A 20,693-nucleotide genomic window follows, 5' to 3' on the forward strand; every position below is an offset into this window, starting at 1 on the left:
TAATTGATAGCATCAATGCACCCGGTCCGCTCACTCGTTCAAGGGCAACTCAACTAGCAAATTTCTATGGGAACTTCGCATTCGTCTCAATAACAGAACCCACGAAAGTTGAAGAAGTCTTCATGAAACCTGAATGAATTCAAGCTATGCAAGAAGAGCTTCAACAGTTTGAGCTGAATAATGTATGGGAACTGGTTAAGCGTCCTGATCCTCGGAAGCACAACATAATAGGCACCAAATGGATATACCGCAACAAGCAAGATGAGCATGGTCAAGTTGTCAGAAACAAAGCTCGTCTCGTTGCTCAAGGATATACTCAAGTGGAAGGCATTGACTTCGATGAAACATTTGCTCCTGTGGCTAGACTTGAAGCCATACGCATACTGCTGGCCTATGCAAATCATCATAACATACTTCTATATCAAATGGATGTGAAGAGCGCCTTTCTCAATGGCAAGATTGAAGAAGAAGTGTATGTTGCACAACCGCCTGGCTTTGAAAATCCAAAACATCCTGACATGGTATACAAGCTCAACAAGGCACTGTATGGCCTCAAACAAGCCCCTCGGGCCTGGTATGACACACTCAAATACTTCCTAAAGAGCAAAGGCTTCATACCTGGTTCCCTCGACCCCACTCTCTTCACGAAGACATATGATGGTGAACTGTTTGTGTGCCAAATATATGTGGATGACATTATCTTTAGCTGCACCAATCAGAAGTACAGTGAAGAGTTTGGATATATTATGCAAGAGCAGTATCAGATGTCCATGATGGGAGAGCTGAAATTCTTCCTCGGTCTTCAAATACGACAGCAACGCAACGGCATCTTCATATCTCAAGAGAAGTATCTCAAAGATCGCCTGAAGAAGTTCGGTATGCAAGACTGCAAAGGCTTCACGACGCCAATGCCAGCCAACCATTATCTGGGTCCTGATGACAATGGTAAAGAGTTCAATCAAAAGGTATACCGCTCCATGATTGGTTCTTTGCTTTATCTATGTGCATCTAGGCCAGATATTATGCTTAGTGTTTGCATGTGTGCTCGATTTCAAGCGGCACCAAAGGAGTCGCATCACTTAGCTGTGAAGCGAATTCTTCGATATTTGTCTCACACCCCAACTTTAGGATTATGGTATCCAAAGGGCTCAGAGTTTGATCTGGTTGGATTCTCGGATGCTGATTATGCTGGTGAGAAAGTGGATCGCAAGTCTACATCAGGCACATGTCATTTTCTGGGACGATCACTTGTATGTTGGTCTTCAAAGAAGCAAAACTGTGTATCTCTCTCCACTGCTGAATATGAATACATTGCTGCTGGATCTTGCTGCGCTCAGCTTCTGTGGATGAAGCAAACACTCAAGGACTATGGCATTCATCTGAAGCAAGTGCCACTCTACTGCGACATCGAAAGCGCCATCAAGATTGCCAACAACCCAGTTCAGCACTCGAAGACAAAGCACATTGAAATTCGTCATCATTTTCTCAGAGATCATGTTGTGAAGGAAGATATTGATATCATACACGTCAACACTGAAGAGCAATTGGCAGATATCTTCACCAAGCCCTTGGATGAGAAGAGATTTTGCAAGTTACGGTGTGAGCTAAATATCTTGGAATCCTCAAATGTCCTGTGATCAAGCACACATCCTAACACTTATGCATATTGATGACTTAGATGTGCAACACACGAAGTAAAGTATATCTTCAATCAATGAAGACATACATTCTAAGTGTGAATACATTAATGTGAAATTTGACTTCGGAGCGCCACGATAATTGTGCACCGTGTCTGCGTCTAATACTTCCTATACGGTGGGTAACGCCACCACCAAATTTTCTGTTTAAAGTGTTTCACTCATGGCGTTACATTTGCTATGTCTTCACATTTGATTTGGCTTCAATCTCAACATATCTTCATGATTATCTTCACTATGTTGATTATATATATATACTAGTGTTCTGTCCTCTACAACATTCACTTATAGCTATGTCTTTTTGTTGAATCTTTTGAACTAAGTGAATGTGATCGGACCCTAACCTCTCTATGCTTTCTGTCTCAAACTCTATCTCTCCAAATCATATGCATTCTATTGAAAATGTCGAATGTCTTCTCTGTGTCCTTGTCAGCAGAAGATACAGAGACAAACATTAAGTCCGTTTTCAATGCTCATTCCTTCACCTGAAACCCGGAGAAGTGGGAACGACCACCCGACAATCCAGGCGTGCATGGGACATGGAACAACCCCCGATATGCTGCATGATGGCCACATGTTCCTCAAATATGAATCGCCAGGGGCACCTGTGTAATAACACTGAGCCGCCCCTGTCCCTATAAATACACGCCTCACCACAGTCATTATCTCTTCTTCCACTCTCGCATGAACCCTAGCGCCACCGCTAGCCCTCGACGACGCCGGCGATGAAGCGCTTCGCTGCCGCAACCTCTTCGACGCCGTCTTCACGCCGACCGCGGACATCATCCTCTCCGCCGTCGCCATAGGTGTCCTCCGTCACCAAGTTAGGGCACGGAAGATCGAACTGCTCGGCCTCCTCTTCCACTCCGTCTAGCAGTTCTTCGTGTGGTAAATAAAACTTCCTTTTTACGGCCCCTTTGATCCTATAGCTTTATCACTTTCTACGACAAGCAGTTTCTATTCACACAAGTTGGATCTCTTTCATACTGCATCTCATAACATGCCTAGTATATTCACTTATGCTTCACAAAGTAGTTAGATTCCTCACTTGTACTGATCCGTGGATTCGTACAAATCTGGAACCAACTCCTTATCTATGAGTGAATGTCTTCACACGATGAGGTCAATGTCTTCTAAACTGGTTTATCTTCAAAATCTTCTGAGAATGCATATGACCTCTTCCCCTTCCCTCGCACCTTAATGCTGTCACAGGTACATGTCCGTGGGAGAATCCCTTGGTTCTCATAGTCTGCATTCATTTGCAGAATTCTTACAGTATCACATAAATTCTCCCGAAGCCAGTTCCTATCTGTCCAGCAAGCGAAAGCCTTTGAACGTATTGAAGCCTTTCAGTTTAAAGTTCATGGCTTCAGAGAAATCAGCAAGGAAGGGTGACAGAAAGTGTCGTGGAGAAACATCAAGAGATCTGCCCGATGACCTCTCAGAGCTGTACAAGACAGATCCCGAAGAGGATTACAATCAGCGCAAGACACGAATCCAATGGATTCGACGCTATTGGGCAGAACAGTGGTTCAAGTACAGATTTGTGACAAAGGAATATGCTGAAAAGAATGCCATCAAGCGACCATGGGGAGACATCCTCTACAAAAATCTTCAACCCAGGACCAGAGATGAAGCCATTGAACAAGGCTTCTATCCCTGCATGGTCCGTGGGCCACAGCCTGCAGATGCACACTCATCGTCACTACTATGGTGTCGTGACGACATTTTGTTCAAGCGCAACTTCCAGTTTGCCTAGAACTCAGCAAAGCAGAACAAGAAGTCATTGGGACTAGACTTCAACCCTGGTCCTTCTACTCCAAGGGCTGATGGCACACGAGATGTAGAACCCAATGTTGTCGGTCCTTTCTACAACCTTGAAGGTCTCATCACCCATATCTTGGTTCAAGGGACAGCCGTGAATGAGCCTGTAGATGATGCTAAATCAGATGAAGCGCCTGCAGCACCGAAGCCAAAGAAGCAGCCTAAAGCTTCATAGCCTGCCTCTGCTCCAAAAATCTCACGGGCGAAGCCACTAGCAACTGCACCTCCTGAAGACAGTGTGCAGTCTGAAGATTTGTCACGCATCTCCAAGCCCCAGAAGGTCAAGATGCCTCTGCCACACACCGGCCAAGAACTGACAGCTGCTGTTGTTCTGCGTAATGATGCCATTGATCTGTCCAGTGATGAAAATCTTGCAGATGACGCTCTTGAGCAACTGATCAAGAGCAAAGAAGAAGCAGAAATCTTCAATAATCTGCCTCTCTTTGACGTGGCAATCATCCACAACTTCCTTGATGAGTGGTTTGACACGCCCAACATCAGCTTCAAAGATCTGCAACTTCCCATTGGCCTCAGTGTCGCCTTCCATGGCGCCATTGCTTCAGAATTAGCTATCGCCCACCGCATTGTTGAACTGAAGCAGAAGATTGACTTTGAGAAATCTCAGTTCAAGAAGCATATGGCCAAGCTCAGCGTGCAAGAGGTGAAGAACTTCAAGATTATGCTACACGAGCTTAAGGAAGCCTTTCTCAAGAAACGTGCAGAAGCTCAGGGTTCTCGTGAGCGCATGAAGGTCCTGGCTGACAGGTGTGTGCAAGCCTACAATGAGGCTGAGAAGCGCAAGGCCCTTGGGCGTCCTGACATCAACCCCAAGATGGCTGCAAAGAAGAAGAAGAAGCCCGCTATGGCTGAACCCGACGCACCAAGGCAGGAAGCAGTTCCCATTGTCTTCCCAACTAGCATGACTGGCTCAAAGCCAAAAGCCAGGTCTACTGCTTCAGAACTGAAGAAGACGAGGACTGCTGAGGCTGAAGCAAGGAAGAGGAAACATCCTGAAGCCTCTGCTACTGCCCCCTCCAAGAAGAAGCGCAAGACCAAGAAGGAACAGACTGCTCCCACAGAGCCCTTGATTGTTGAACCCATCTCCATGGTTCACTCTGACGCTGAACCTCAAGAGAGCCAATTGACTGTCCATGAGCCTGCTTTCACAGGTCTCATGAAGCTAAAGACATTCCAGCAGCTGATCCCATCGCTGCTGAAGACATTGATCATCATAACCATGTTGAAGATGATGCAGTTCTTCCTCAGCTCAAGCACCAACAGGTATCATCGCCTGTGCTAACGCACAACGAACTCATCAGCATTGGTCGTCCTCTGACGCCAATTGGTCAGGATGCATCATGGGCTGATCGTCCACAAGCACAAGAGGAAGAAGACTTTGAGGCCCAGCCAACTCCAACTCCACAGGCGCCGCCAGCGTTACGCAGGCTTCGCAAAGGACCAAGGCCTCCAGTCTCTGAGTCTGAAGCTAAAGCTGCTGAAGACATTCCAGCTACATCAGCCAATGAAGAAGAAACACCAAGCGATGTTACACCCCCGTCTCACCAAGAAGCTGTTCTCGAGGAGAACATGACTGTGACGACCCTCTAGCTCGTCAAGTGGAGGATGAGAATCTCGAGGCTGCCATCACTAACACCAATGAAGCCAATGACGCTGTCATGGCTGAAGCTAATGTGGAGCCTTCACCAACCCAAGCACCAGAAGTCAGCGAAGCCACTGATCCCACTGCTTCTGTTCCTGCGCCTGCTGCTGGTCCTCAGTTCGACTATCATGTTGAGCACAGGCCTCAGGTCCAGAAGTCAATCCCAAGATTGCCCAGGTTTCCAGGTCCTGCATCAGCACCTGGATCCTTCAATATCAATGGCTTCAAAGTAGACAACACTTTTTTCAATAGCTCCAGGAACCCCTACTCAAGGGAAAGAATATCATCTGATCGGTTCTGGAGCTATCCGCAGCGAAGCTATTACTCCTGCATTCTATACAATCAAGGTCACATCTTCCCACATAAGCGTCTTGACATTGAAGCAATAGCTGGTCTGCCCTGTCTGGAAGAAGCTCTGGATTGCTTCAAAGAGGTTGGATTGCTGCCGTTCGTCACCGACCAAAAGCATTGGAATGAAGAGTTGCTGCTCCAATTCTATGCCACACTTCACATCCGTGGGTACAACAGAGATCCGAAGACTTGGGTCCTGGAGTGGATGACAGCAAATGTTCATCACGAAGCCAAAGCCTTTGACATCATTGAGCTCACTAGTCTGCCCACTCCTGGCGATCTCTACGAACATGGCTGTCAGCTTCACAGTGAAGCTGTGGAGAGCATCTTTCAGAAGCCTGAACCTAACATGAGTCAGATGCTCAGTATGATGAAGCCATTGCCCCAAGATGTTGCATATCCCACGGAGTTCTTTGTTGAAGACCTTGAGTATCTGCCAAGGACTATCTATCACATCATAAGGCGAACTCTCCGGCCCATCAAAGGACATTCTCCACATGCCAATCTGGAAGGTGCAATGAAGACTTTGGTCTTCTATATTCTTCATGGCAAATGCTTCAATGCATAGGACTTCTTCATCCGCCAACTTGCTGCATCAGGCTCTGATCTTTTTGGCTTGAAGTTCTACGCTCCATGGATAATGCGGCTGATCAAACTCCACTCCGCCATCTCATATCAGCCATCTGCTCGCAATCATCGGATCTTTCTGCCTGATGTGGATATGTCTATTGAAGCAATTTATCCTGAGCCTGCCAAGGAACCTCTAAGTCTTCAGAATGCGGAGCATCAAAGTTTTTCTCAGAACATTGAAGGAGTTGAAGCAGTCACTCGTGTGTATCCTTTGGATGGAACTACACGTGCACCGCATCCTGCTCTCACTGAAGCCACTGATAGCACAATTGCCCAACGACCCAAGAAGTGCACTCATGTTCTCAATGACCGAGAGCTTCTTGTGGCTCTTCATCAGAAACAGGATAGGCATCATGACTGGCTGAAGCGTCAAATGCAAAGCCTCTTGGTGGATGTTAATCGCATTCGCAATCTTGCCACCAAGAATGCCTTTCTTGCACATGAAACCTCTCGACGCACCTGGAAAGGGCTGACGCTAATGTTCTCTAAAGATGATCTTCAAGAGGATGGCTTCTCTGAACGCTTTAAGTTTGACTCCACACCTCCTCGACGGGCAGTGCTGCGACGAACCCCATCTCTTGAAGACTCTGAGTTCTCTTCCTCTGCTACAACTGTGAATGCCAGAGTGATCGAGGATGAAGATGATGCTACTTCACCGCCACCTCCTTCAGCATGCTTCGACACTGCTCCAAGTTCTTCTGCACCGCCAAACACTACTGACGACCCTGCTGCTTCACCTACTCTTCATGGTAACGAGTAGATGCTCTATGTCTTCAAACCTTTTTGGTCCTTACTGACAAAAGGGGGAGAAGCATATGAGTTTGATAGTCTTCAAGCGGGTCCATATGGGCGGGTGCTTTATATTTTGCTTCGTGTTTACAACTCTCGTTTCGATACATTTGGTTCTTTGAGTTGTAACACTTAAATTCCGCATGTGCGACGATAAATTCCGCACTTAGATCATTTTGCAGACGTCCATTTTCCATTATGCATGTCATTATCTTCACATACCTTCACATGCATGGTGGATTGTCATCATAAGTTGAAGAGGATCTCCACAAGCACAACCTACCATGTGCATTTGCATTCCAAAAGCAAATTAATTATATGCACATCTTCAGGGGGAGCCCTTGCAACTTATGAAGACAATTCCTTATCCTTTACAATTTCACATATTATATTCCCCGTTGAAAACTTCAACTAGTTTGTCATCAATCACCAAAATGGTGAGATTGTAAGTGCATCTAGTGCCACCCCTAGTTGGTTTTGGAGTATTGACGACAAACCTGGTTGAGGGACTAATGTGTTTGTGAGAATTGCAGGATAACACAGGTTGAAGTCCCTCATTGATTCGGTTTTCCTACCAGAGATGGCCCCTAAAAATGTATGAAGACATCGATGGCAAAGGTGGTATATGAAGATATTCACATTGAAGACTATGACAAGAGAAGACGTGACATGAAGCATATGGAGCTCGAATACTTAGATCTTTTGTAGTTCTGTTTCTTCTTTATTGAGTCATAGGAACCACCGTACTATTAAGTGGGGTCCAAGAGAACCATTCAGAATGACTGAAGTGATGCTTAACCAAAACCTATGTCTTCGAGTGAAGACTATGAGAGCGAATCTTGTCCAGAGTCGGACAAGTCAGCTTTGCTTGTAGCCCAAGTAAAATTGCCGTGTGAGTTTGAAATCTGACTGTTGGAACACGTGTTAGTTCCTTAGTGACCCAGGGTCATTTCGGACAAATCAGGTCAGGTTGCCTAGTGGCTATAAATAGCCCACCCCCTACAACCATAAATGGTTGGCTGCTCAGAGTTAGAGTATGGCTTTTGTCGTTTGAGAGCAACCCACCTCGAAGCCTTTGAGAGAGAATTCCTTGCGAGGATAAAGCCCTAACCACCCAGAGCCAAAGAGAATTAGGCATCACTTAAGTCTTCTTGTCTGTGTGATCTGAAGACTTATTACACTTGAGAACTGTGAATCCTCCAGCCGGTTAGGCGTCGCGTTCTGAGCGTCCAAGAGACATTGTGGATCGCCGGTGAACAACGTCTGTGAAGGTTTGGGAGTCTACCTTGAAGACTTACCAGAGTGATTGGGCGAGGTCTGTGTGACCTTAGATCAAGGGGAATACGGTGAGGACTGGGTGTCCTGAGCTGTGTGTTCAGGACTGGGTGTCTGGGACTGTGTGTCCTCAGGTTTAAATACCTAGCCGCCCTAACCAGACGTACAGTTGTCACAGCAACTGGAACTGGTCCAACAAATCATTGTCTTCAACGAGTCACTGGTTTCATCCTTCCCTTCCCTTTACTTACTGTTGGTCCTTGTGAAGTCATTGTATGATTGCACTATCTTTTGTCTTCACTGAGTGACTGCGTGTTCTGTTTGGCTTCTTAATATCTTCCTACCTGATCCTTACTACCTAGCTGCTATTAGTCATTGTGCTTTCACTTCATTGAATACATGACTGTGGTTTACCTAGTGTAGTCTACCTTCCGCTGCATGGTTATAGGTTTATTTCTATCGTTTGTCTTCGAAACTTCCACGTTTTGAAGACTTTCATAAAAATCGCCTATTGATCCCCCTCTAGTCGATATAATGCACTTTCACTCTCGAATCAAACCGTTATGTGCACAGTCCGCGCACGAGCTGTACTACCACTCAGGGGAGGGGTACTACCGCCTGGGCGGTAGAACACAGAGAGCGGAGCAAAACAGAGGACGAGGCGGAGCTGTATGAGCGGCACTACCGATGGAGCCAGCGGTACTACCATTGGCCACAGCAGTACTGCCGCTTGGCCTAGCGGTACTACCGATGGGACCGCGCACAAGGCCTACCATAAGCACAGGGAGGAGGGCCATTTAGCGGCACTAAGGGCGGTGGTAGCCGCGGTACTACTGCACACGAGCGGTACTACCGCTTCTAATGCCGCTACTAGTGCCGCTGAACCCAACACGAAAAAACCATGTCTCGAGTCGAGGCGGTACCAGCGCGGAACCGGAGACGTACTACCGCTTATGGCCATGGAAGGTACTACAGCTGTGAGACAGCGGTACTACCGCTTGTGGCGATACGCGGCACTGCCGCTCCGGCCCATCGGTACTACCGCTGGCACCATCCTTATGCCACTTCCACGAAAACAAGTACACCCCAAGAAAAACCAAAAGTGCCACAACTTCTGCAAATGAGCTTCGAATAGAGCAAACTCAAGCTTGCTGAATAGAAGATGACAAAAACTATCCAGCAGCGACTGGTTATAATAAGAAGAGGCAGGGGAGGTATGCCTGACATAGAGAGGAGTGAAATCTCCAACAGAGAAGAACCGGCATGACCTCCAACATCGAAAACATCATAGAAGGTGCATGAGAACTCCGTTTTCGATGAACTCAAGCTTGTCATCAAGATGATCATAAGCTCCAAATCTCACAAGGAGAAGAACCAAACAAGAACCAAGAAAGATGATGCAATGATGCAATGGTTTGAGCTCACTATGAATGATACGATGAAGCTACTTATCAAGAGCCCCCTTGATAGTACGACAATCGATCCTATAACCCGGTCTCCCAACTACCACCATGAGACCGATAAAATAGAAAACCTATCAAGGGTAAACATTTTCCTTGCACATGGTCCACTTGAGCTAGATGATGACGATCTTGACTCCCTCAAGTTGGACCATCTTTCTTGATTACGTTGGCTCGATGAAGACTAGTTGATTGCTCCCCCATACTCCACCATGGGTGAGCCACTCTTCCGCACATCTTTACAAGTGCATTGTCACCATAATGGATGGCAAGCTTCAAGCATTTGATCTCTTCGTGGTGCTCCATTTGAACTTGCACACCGCAACCATACCATGGGATCACTTGATCCCTCGATACATCTTGTATGCTTTGTGTGTTGAATCTTTCCAAAACTCTTCATTTGGATGATGTCTTGAAGGTAGACATGAATGATCACACAATCTTCTCCTTCAAGACATGCTTGCAATAAGCTCAACACTCACATGACCAATCTTTGGATAATTCCTTAATAGCACCTTGGTCAACTCATAAACTCCTTGAACCCAACACATGGACTTCAAGAAAAGCCAATGGACCAATCCTTCAAATATAACTCAATGCAACCATTAGTCCATAGAGAATGTCATCAATTACCAAAACGCACATGGGGGCACCGCGTGTCCTTTCACCACTCCTCCTGCGCCCACTTCATGGTTGCGGCGTCATCGAACCCCACCTATGTCTTGACGGCGGCGAGCCCTGGCTCCCTCTTTGAATTGACGAGGTGGGGAGGAGCTGAGGAGGAGGGGCGCCTGCCCTCGTTGATGACGATCCCGGCGCTGCGGGTGCGCCGGCCAAGCGGCGTCTCCGCGGGCTCGTCCTTGACGCTCCGACGGGGTGCCGGGGCGGTAGGGTACGTGAACGGTGGCTCGTTATCGTCCTCGAGGTGCTCGAGGACGGCGTGAGCATGCGACTGGGGGCACCCCACCACAGGCGGTGGCCATTGCTGTTCTTGGTCCCCCGCACCACCAGTGTGTTGTTGGTGGAGGCCAGCCGCTCTGCCTGCCTGCGCTCGAAGTAGGCCGCCCACGCCTGGTGGTTGCTGGCTGCGTACTCCGGGCGGGCCTGCTGCTCCTCCGTCAACGACGCCTGCGCACGCTCGACCTCAGCGTTGAAGTAGTCGGGGCGCATGACGTCGGGCAGCGGGGGCACGGGGACTCCCCCGGCGCTGAGGCTCCACCGCCCTGACACGTGCATGCCGGGAGGCGCTAGGATGTTCGCTTCATGCCGGAGGTGGGCTTCCCACTCGTGCAGTGAGCGGCGGCCGAACCCATTGGTCGCCGCACCGTTGCCGGGGAACCTCTCGCCCATCGTGCGGCGGAAAGAGGGCGGAAAGAGTTCGTCGGCGGCTGCTGTGCACGGGGAGAGAGGGGGCTGCGGGCGGGTGCGTCTCCAACGAGGGGAGGTGCTGCTTTCTATTGCGGCTGGGGGAGGGGCGGCGTTGTGTGTACGCGTGGCGGGAGAGGGCGCGTCGCCGCACCGTGCCGCCCGTGAGGAATCAATGAAAGGCTGACCGGTGGCAGCCTTTACATTGATTCCTCACAAGAAACGAGACATTGTGAGGACGACGAGACGTGGGTCGCTGACTCAGCGCGCCCGCCATTTGTTCACACCAAAATCATTTGCCCCGACGCCCCCGGGCGCCCCCAGTGCGCCGGATTTGGCATGTGTCCGCCGGCACCAATTTCAGGCCAAACCGACGAAAAATGGGCTCCTGGGACGTGACTGGGCCGATTTTTGGGCGCCGGCACCGAAAAAAGGCCCTTGGGGCGCGGTTAGGGGCACGGCTGGAGATGCTCTAAATTAAGGTTCGGCGTGCGGGTGGAGAAGCTGGATGAGAACCCGGCATGGATTGGACAAAAGAGGCGCAAGCACGAAGCCCCATCTCTGACATCATCCCCTGATGCTTATGGACAACGAAGATCATCCCAACAAGATCGTGGATTCACCAGATGAGCCGCTGGCAGACCTGGAAAATGATATCATCAGCGAGGAGGAGTTCCACGGATGCCTTAAGTTTTTAGTCACCAGGCGTGCTCCTATGATCATCACAGGGCGCAGGCTGGACGAGGAACATCAGCGCAAGCTCTACGAGCGCCTCACTCTCTGCCGTATCAAAGCATTCATGGTTCCTTCTCATCCATACCCTACCCCGTGGCGATATTTTCTGGTGTATGTTACTATTACTAGTCGACATTGTGTTCTTTTATAACTATTCATGTGTTTACAATACATTAGTGTAAAAACGCTCTTATATTATGGGACGGAGGGAGTAATTTGCAACCCTCTTGTTTGCACGGAATTTAATCTCGTACTGCTTATGTCTATGATGTGTGTAGTTGGCACAAGGAGTTTGCATAGATGATCAGAATGATGTGACTTTGAGAAAGGAGTACTCCTCTGACAATCTGGAGGACCTGTTTGATCACTATAAGAAAGCCGATTCTGTGGATTGGTACTTTGACCGTGGCTACTATTTGCTCGCTGACTTGGATGACTACTAGAGCCTTGTCCTTACCAATGGAGATGTAAGTGTGTCTGATTTGGACTCATAATGTGTGGCTAGTTTAGTGCTAATGCATAGAAAAACATAACACAGGTTGCAATGGCATGTCCATGTTCTTTATTTACGGTTTACGAGGGTTATGGTCAACATGTAATTTATGTCTTATCTTTCTTAAAGCTCCATGGTACTAGAAATGCCTTCTTTTTTACTTTGAAAAGTTCAGCTAGTTTAAGAAATACAATCTAAAATATTCTGCCACAGGTAATTACATGTGGGTACTATTGTGTTTCCTGTTGATTGTAGCTTCAGAGACGAAAGGCTTAAGTTTTACATGAGTTTTTTTTTGCGAATAAAGTTTTACATGAATTGCCCATAAAAATATTTGGTTCTTGGCAATATCATTTCCTACCTGTTCATGATTTTTTTCCAGATTGATAATTACTAAACTAAGTAGCTGATTAACTGTGCACGTTAGTGGTGGTTTAGTCACATATTTGTGTGCCATTGAAAATCATGATTTAATGATCATAGTACTCAAATATGGTTAAGTTGCCATTGTATATTGTGATGTAATGATCATTGTACTCAGCATACTGAATATGTACACGGTTAAGTTGTTTGTTGGCATTGTAAATCATGATGTCATGACTAATGAATGTTGTACTCAATATGTTCTATACTGTTAAGTTGTTGGTTGCCATTGTAAATCAAGATGTCATGACCATTGTGATTAGCATGTTTAATGCGGATTAATTTTTGGTAACTAGGATAGTTCTCTTACAGTCAACATTCGTTGAGGAGTTGAGTTAAGATATTTTGGAACAAATTACTTAGATCATAGGCATAACTTTTGCAAATAGACGTCCGATTTTATCAATTTTTATATTCTAAACTGCTGCTTCTACGACAGCTCCACTTCCTCGTCTTGCTTTTACTTTGCTTGTTTGCGTGAAGGCTTAGAGACAGTTAGAGTCCTTTTCACTAAGTCCAAATTCATAAAAATCTTGTATATTGAGCGCAGCTGGTATGTGGCTACTAGGTGCGATCATCCCGCATGCCATTTCCTGAACTATAATGACTTCCATAAAATGAAATCAGAATCAAACGACATTACACAGATTCATTGAGAAAAAGCATGCACAGTGTAATGAGAAACAAAATTGCCCTCTGACAGATGGACATTTCACCGTACCTTAAACAACATCAAAACCATTCTCTGAATTTCCAGTGTAGTTGTGTATTTCATCTATTCCTTTTTCCTTTGGGTTGCAGGATGGTAGAAGGTTCTACGATTGGGAAACATACCGCTCATCGTTTACTAGCTATGAAATTGATGAAGAGTATGTAAAACTCTTTGAAGAAATATCAAAGAAAATCAAGGTCTATGTTAGCAGGCAAAGATATGTTACAATACTCTAATCTCATGTTTTTTGGGGGATGCTGATAACTTTTATCCTTTGGGATAGTGGCTTAAACGTTATATGGAATATGAACGAGCATCTTCCAAGGTAAGTATTCCGTGAAGAAAACAGCGGAGTAAAGGTACAAACATAGCAGGCATAATACCATGATAACTTCTTTGCTCTTTAGTGGAAGGAGATGTATGATAGAGGATTCTGCCAAGCAACGAAGATTGCGGCAAGCTTTCCATGCATGAGCTATAAGTTAATTTTAATGGCCTATGAGGTACAGTTTCTCATCAATATTTCTTAGTTGTTGTGATCACACCGCTCTTTGCTGTATTTGAGAGCGTAACATTCCTTTGGTTCAGGAGAATGTGTGGAATCTAATGTTTGATTATTGGCAACGTGAAGACATTGATCGTCTCTTTTTTGAGATTTGGATGTTTGCTACTAAGAAAATGGGTGCCACTATTAAGAAGGTTAGCTAAAAGAACATGCGGTGCCCCCATGTTTGGTTTTGGCAATTGATGACAATCTCTATGGACTAATGGTTGCCTTGAGTTATATTTAAAGGTTTTGTCCATAGACTTTTCTTGGAGTACATTTGTTGGTTTCAAGGAGAGTGTGTGTCGGCTAATGTGAGTGTTGAGCTTATTGCAAGTATGTCTTGAAGAAGAAGATTGTGTGATCATTCATGTCTACCTTCTAGACACCATCCAAATGAAGAGAATTGGAAAGGTTCAAGGTTGATCAAGACTAAGTCAAGAGTGAATCAATTTGATCAACTCACAAAGCGCAGAAGATATACCGAGAGGGATCAAGTGACCCCATGGTATGGTAACCATTGTCAATTACGCTTTGTGTACTAACCCATGGTCTTCGTGAGAGTTCTGTGTGGGGTTAGGTTGCCGTGTGCAAGTTCAAGTGATACATCACGAAGAGATCAAGTGCTTGAAGCTTGGCATCCATTATGGTGACAATGGACTTGTGAAGATGTGCGGAAGAGTTGCTCACCCATAGTGGAGTATGGGGGAGCAATCTACTAGTCTTCACCAAGCCAACGCAATCAAGAAAGGTGGTCCAACTTGAGGAAGTCAAGATCGTCATCATCTAGCTGAAGTGGACTATGTGCAAGACAAAGGTTTGCCCTTGATAGGTTTTCTATTTTACCGGTCTCATACTAGTAGTTGGGAGACCGGGTTATAGGATCGATTGTCGTACTATCAAGGGGGGCTCTCGATGAGTAGCTTCATTGTATTGTTCGTAGAGAGCTCAAACCATTGCATCCTTGCATCATCTTTATTGGTTCTTGTTTGGTTCTTCTTTTTGTGATTTTTGCAGCTTATGGTCATCTTGTTGACAAGCTCGAGTTCATCGAAAACGGAGTTCACTTGCATCTTCTATGATGTTTTCGATGTTGGAGGTTTTGCCGGTTCTTCTCGGTTGGAGGTTTCACTCCTCTTTTTGTTGGCATACCTCCCCTGCCTCTTCTTACTATAACCAACAAGCTTGAGTTTGCTCAATTCGGAGCTCATATGCAGAAGTTATGGCAGTTCTAGTTTTCCGTGGAGTTTACTTGCTTTCGTGGAAGTGGCATAAGGATGGCACCAGCGGTAGTACCGCTGGGCCAGAGCGGCAGTACCGCTTATCGCCACAAGCGGTAGTACCACTGTCCCACAGCGGTAGTACCGCCCATGGCCATAAGCGGTAGTACAGCTCCGGTTCCGCGCTGGTACCGCCTCGACTCGAGACGTGGTTTTCTCGTGTCGGGTTTAGCGGTAGTAGGAGCGGTAGTACCGCTCATGTGCGGTAGTACCATGGCTACCACCACCCCTACTGCTGCTCAATGGACCTCCTCTCTATTCCTTCTCCCTGTGCTCGTGGTAGGCGTTGTGCGTGGTCCTAGCGGTAGTACCGCTGTCCCAAGCGGCAGTATCGCTGCGGCCAATGGTAGTACCGCTGGCTCCAGCGGTAGTGCCGCTCATACGGCTCCGCCACACACTTCGTTTCGCTCCGCTCTCCATGTTCTACCTCCCGGGCGGTAGTACCGCTCCCTTGAGCGGTAGTACCGCTCGTGCGCAGACTGCGCACATAACGGTTGGATTCGGGAGCTCCTATAAAAGGGGGTCTTCTTCCCCATTCAACCTTATGCTTTAAGCTCGTGTTCTTCCCCCATTGTTGACCTTCTTCGAGCTTGCTAACTCTCAATCCCTCCATGGATTCTTGCTAGTTTTTGAGGGAAAAGAGAGAGGAGATCTAGATCCACATTTCCACCAATCACTTTCTCGTCTGTGTGAGGGGAACCCATTGGATCTAGATCTTGGAGTTCTTAGTGTTCTCCTTCTTGTTCTTCCTCTCATTTTCCTCCCTAGCATTAGTTGCTTCGGTGGGATTTGAGAGAGAAGGACTTGGGCACTACGTGTGCCCTTGCCATTGCATTTGGTGCATCGGTTTGAGTTCTCCACGGTGATATGTGGAAGTGAAGTTTGAGAAGCTTATTACTCTTGGGTGTTTGGGCACCCTAGAGCTTGTTCCTCTTGGGTGCCTTGGCGCCCTAGACGGTTGGTGGAGTTCAGAGCTCAATCATTGTGGTGTAAAGCTCCGGGCAAGCGTCGGGGTCTCCAATTAGGTTGTGGAGATCGCCCCGAGCAATTTGACGGGTACTGGTGACCGCCCCCAAGGGTTGCCAAAGTGTACGGGTTCGGTGACCGCCCCCAAGGGTTGCCATTTGTACGGGTTCGATGACCGCCCTCAAGGGTCCCTTAGTGGAATCACGGCATCTTGCATTGTGCGAGGGCGTGAGGAGATTACAGTGGCCCTAGTGGTTTCTTGGGGAGCATTGTGCCTCCACACCGCTCCAAACGGAGATTAGCATCCGCAAGGGTGTGAACTTCGGGATACATCATCGTCTCCACATTCCTCGGTTATCTCTTACCCGAGCCCTTTACCTCTGCACTTTACTTTGTGATAGCCATATTGTTTCTTGTCATATATCTTGCTATCACTTAGTTGTTTATCTTGCTTAGCATAAGTTGTTGGTGCACATAGGTGAGCCTAGTTGTTGTAGGTTTTGTGCTTGTCAAATTAACCGCTAGGTTTATTCCACATTTGTTCAAGCCTAAACCATAATTATTTTAAAGTGCCTATTCACCCCCCCCCTCTAGGCGACATCCACGATCTTTCATTAGCATTGTAAACATATGCCATGGAATCGCCATTTGTGATGTACTCATGGAACAAAACCTTGGTCTTATTTAGGAATAAACAACAATAGTGTATGTTTATGTTTGTGCATGCTGTATATGCTTGGTGATGTATGTTTCCTTTCTTGAACATGGCTCAGGTCGATTTTAGAGCTGGTTTGGTTGACGTCTATCGAAGGAATATATTCCCTCGATATAGAAAGAGAATGCAATTCGCACTGGATCATAGTACTCTTTCTGATTTGGAATCAAATGTAAGTTATTGTATCCAGTTGTTCTGCTGCAATTTATGCCTTGATCCTGTGATTTCTGATTATTGACTGTGCATTTCTCTGCTAATACCTTGCATCTACTTTATTTCTTGTTTAGTTTGATACCTGCGTGGAAGACATCCCCGATGATGTAAGTTTGGTGTATAGTGGCCATGTATTTGCACCGGTAATGCAACATTTCTTGATCACATCAATGACACAAACACTGATGTTTTTTTAGGCTACAAAGGATGGAGCATGGCAGTTGATTACATCGGCAGTTTGGAATAAGGTATGCAGATGCATTGGACAATTCTTAATTATTCTTGAAGATTGCAACTCATTTTCAGTTCATTTTCAGCTTCATAAACCCAAGATGTGGCACCGGTATATTATGAGGAAGACGGAGATTGCTAAACACATTGGCTTGGGTCCACAAGTATGCATATGTGTGTTTTATACACCATCTAAACTTCCAGTAATTGTCTGTTGGTATAAAAGATTTACATATCATTTTGCAGATTGACATGTCTCGGAACCCAATACACTGACAGATGTAGACAATTGTTCCTTGTGAAATCTTGTCTGTTGCTCACTCACTTGCAAATTAATGATGTATCTGTTGTATTGCATATATTGATGTTAGACTGGTGCTATTGTTGCTGTGGTAAAATAATATGCTATCATGGTTACAAAAATGTTTGCAAAATTTTCTATGATTACTTTATTAGATCTATAATAGTTATGGAACGCGTCATCGTTTACCTTGTTTAAGTTTTCGGCACTATGGTGTCGAAGGGTATGCAATACAAAGATGATAGTATGACGCGAGGTATCTGAGCTCGAGCTCAAATGAGCTCGAATTTTTTTGTGTGAAACTTCGACAATATTTGTAAGTGCTTGCAAATTTTCATCATGAGATCACATTCGTGGAAGGCGTGACAAAAAAAACTCGATGCTTCGAAAATGCTACTTTTGAAAGCATGTTGGAGCATTGATTTTGTTTTTTGCCACGCCTCCCAGATCTCATGATGAAAATTTGCAAGCACTTAGAACATTTGTCAAAGTCTACCACAATAAAACTATAGATTTTTTTTGCTCTTATTGTTCATCCAAGCTGAAGAGGAGCCTTGGCACATCATAAAGCTATGCCTTGTGACCATGAGGTCACGGGTTCGAGTCCTGAAAAAACAGTCTCTTGCAAAAATGCAGGGAAAGGCTGCGTACAATAGACCCAAAGTGGTCGGATCCTTCTCCGGCCCTGCGCAAGCGGGAGCTATATGCACCGGGTTACCCTTCTTTTTACTATTCATCCAAGCTCATTTGAGCTCGAGATCAGAATGGTACTTTGGTGATAGTATGTGTTTATTTGCAGTGAGAGATGCTTACAGATTATGCATTGCCTAAAACGACATTAGTAAATTAGACTTGTAACGCCCCGGACACACCCGCCGGTGGTCGTTACTCCTGGCGGGATCTAGACTGGCCCCATAGATCAATACTAGTCTTTTCTGTGCACTTTGTCCTCACTCATGCGCACCCGGGAGCAACTTCCCAGTCGGCCACCCATCCTAAAACTACTCCAAGCTGAGCATGCTTAACTTTGGAGTAGTTTCAGGATGGGTGACTGTAAGTGCATCTAGTTCCACCCCTAGTTGGTTTTGGAGTATTGACGACAAACCTGGTTGAGGGACTAATGTGTTTGTGAGAATTGCAGGGTAACACAGGTAGAAGTCCCTCATTCATTCAGTTTTCCTACCAGAGATGACCCCTAAAAATGTATGAAGACATTGAAGTCAAAGGTGGTATGTGAAGACATTCACATTGAAGACTATGACAAGAGAAGACATCGCGTGAAGACTATGGAGCGCGAAGACTTAGTTGTTTCCTCGTTCTTTTTCTTCTTTGTTGAGTCATAGGAACCACCGTACTGTTAAGTGGGGTCCAAGTAAACTAGTCAGAATGACTGAAGTGATGCTTAACCAAAATCCTATGTCTTCGAGTGAAGACAATGAGAGCAAATATTATCCAGAGCTGGATAAGTCAGCTTTGCTTGTAGCTCAAGTAAAGTTGCCGTGTGTGTTTGAAATTTGACCGTTGGAACACATGTCACTTCCTTAGTGACCCAGGGTCATTTCGGACAAATCAGGTCGGGTTGCCTAGTGGCTATAAATAGCCCACCCCCTACACCATAAATTGGTTGGCTGCTCAGATTTAGTGCACGGCTTTTATCGTTTGAGAGCAACCCACCTCGAAGCCTTTGAGAGAGAAATCCTTACGAGGACAAAGCCCTAAACACCCAGAGCCAAAGAGTGTTAAGCATCACTTAAGTTTTCTTGTCTGTGTGATCTGAAGACTTATTACACTTGAGGACTGTGAATCCTCCAGCCGGTTAGGCGTCGCGTTCTGAGCATCCAAGAGTCATTGTGGATCGCCGGTGAACGAAGTCTGTGAAGGTTTGGAAGTCTACCTTGAAGACTTACCAGAGTAATTGGGCGAGGACTGGGTGTCCTTAGCTCAAGGGGAATAAGGTGAAGACGCGGTCTTCTGAGTTGAATCTCAGCCTCCCTAACCATACGTACAGTTGTCACATCAACTGGAACTGGTCCAACACATCATTGTCTTCAATGAGCCACTGGTTCAATCTTTCCCATCTCTTTATTTGCAGATTGGTCCTTGTGAAGTCATTGCCTGTTTGCATTATCTATTTGTCTTCACTGTGTGACTGCTTGTTCTGATTGGCTTCATACTATCTTCCATCCTGATCTATACTGCCTAGCTGCTATTAGTCTTTGTGATTTCATTTCATTGAATACTTGACTATGGCTTGCTTAGTGTAGTCTACCTTCCGCTGCATGGAAATAGGTTTATTTCTATCATTTGTCTTCGAAACTTCCATGTTTTGAAGACTTTCATAAAAATCGCCTATTCACCCCCCCCTCTAGTCGACCACTAGCACTTTCAATTGGTACCAGAGCAAGGTACTCCCTTGTTCTGTGTGATTCGATTTAACCACCTGGAGTTTTAGCTATGTCGACTGCAGGGATAATCAAAGTCTCCGCTACGTGCCCAGTCTTCGATGGAACTGAATATCCCTACTGGAAGAATAAGATGCGCATGCATCTGGAAGCCATTGATGTCGACCTCTTGTATGTCGTCAAGAATGGCGTCCCCAAGGCTGGTGAAGGTGTCACCGCTGCTGATGTCAGGAAGTTCGTTCAACTAGATTCCACTGCCAAGAACATCATCTGTGGTCATCTGACCAAAGGACAGTATGGCCGTGTGAGTGCTCTGGAAACATCCAAGCTAGTCTGGGACTGGCTCTCCAAGGTCAACGAAGGCGTCTCAACCCAGAGAGATCAAAGAATCAGTGTCCTTCGCAACCTCTTCAACCGCTTCAAGAGAAACGACAATGAGAATGTTCAGCTCATGTTTGATCGACTCACTGACATCACAAATGAGCTTCAAGCCCTCGGCACTACTGAGATCACCAAGCATGAAGTCGTCAAGACACTCCTGAGATCACTTGACAGCTCGTTTGACACCCTAGCCCTGATGATTCAAGAATGCCCTGATTTCAAGACACTCGATCCGTCTGACATACT

This window comes from Triticum dicoccoides, chromosome 7A (assembly GCF_002162155.2).
Source record: "Triticum dicoccoides isolate Atlit2015 ecotype Zavitan chromosome 7A, WEW_v2.0, whole genome shotgun sequence".
In the NCBI taxonomy this organism is placed as follows: Eukaryota; Viridiplantae; Streptophyta; class Magnoliopsida; order Poales; family Poaceae; genus Triticum; species Triticum dicoccoides.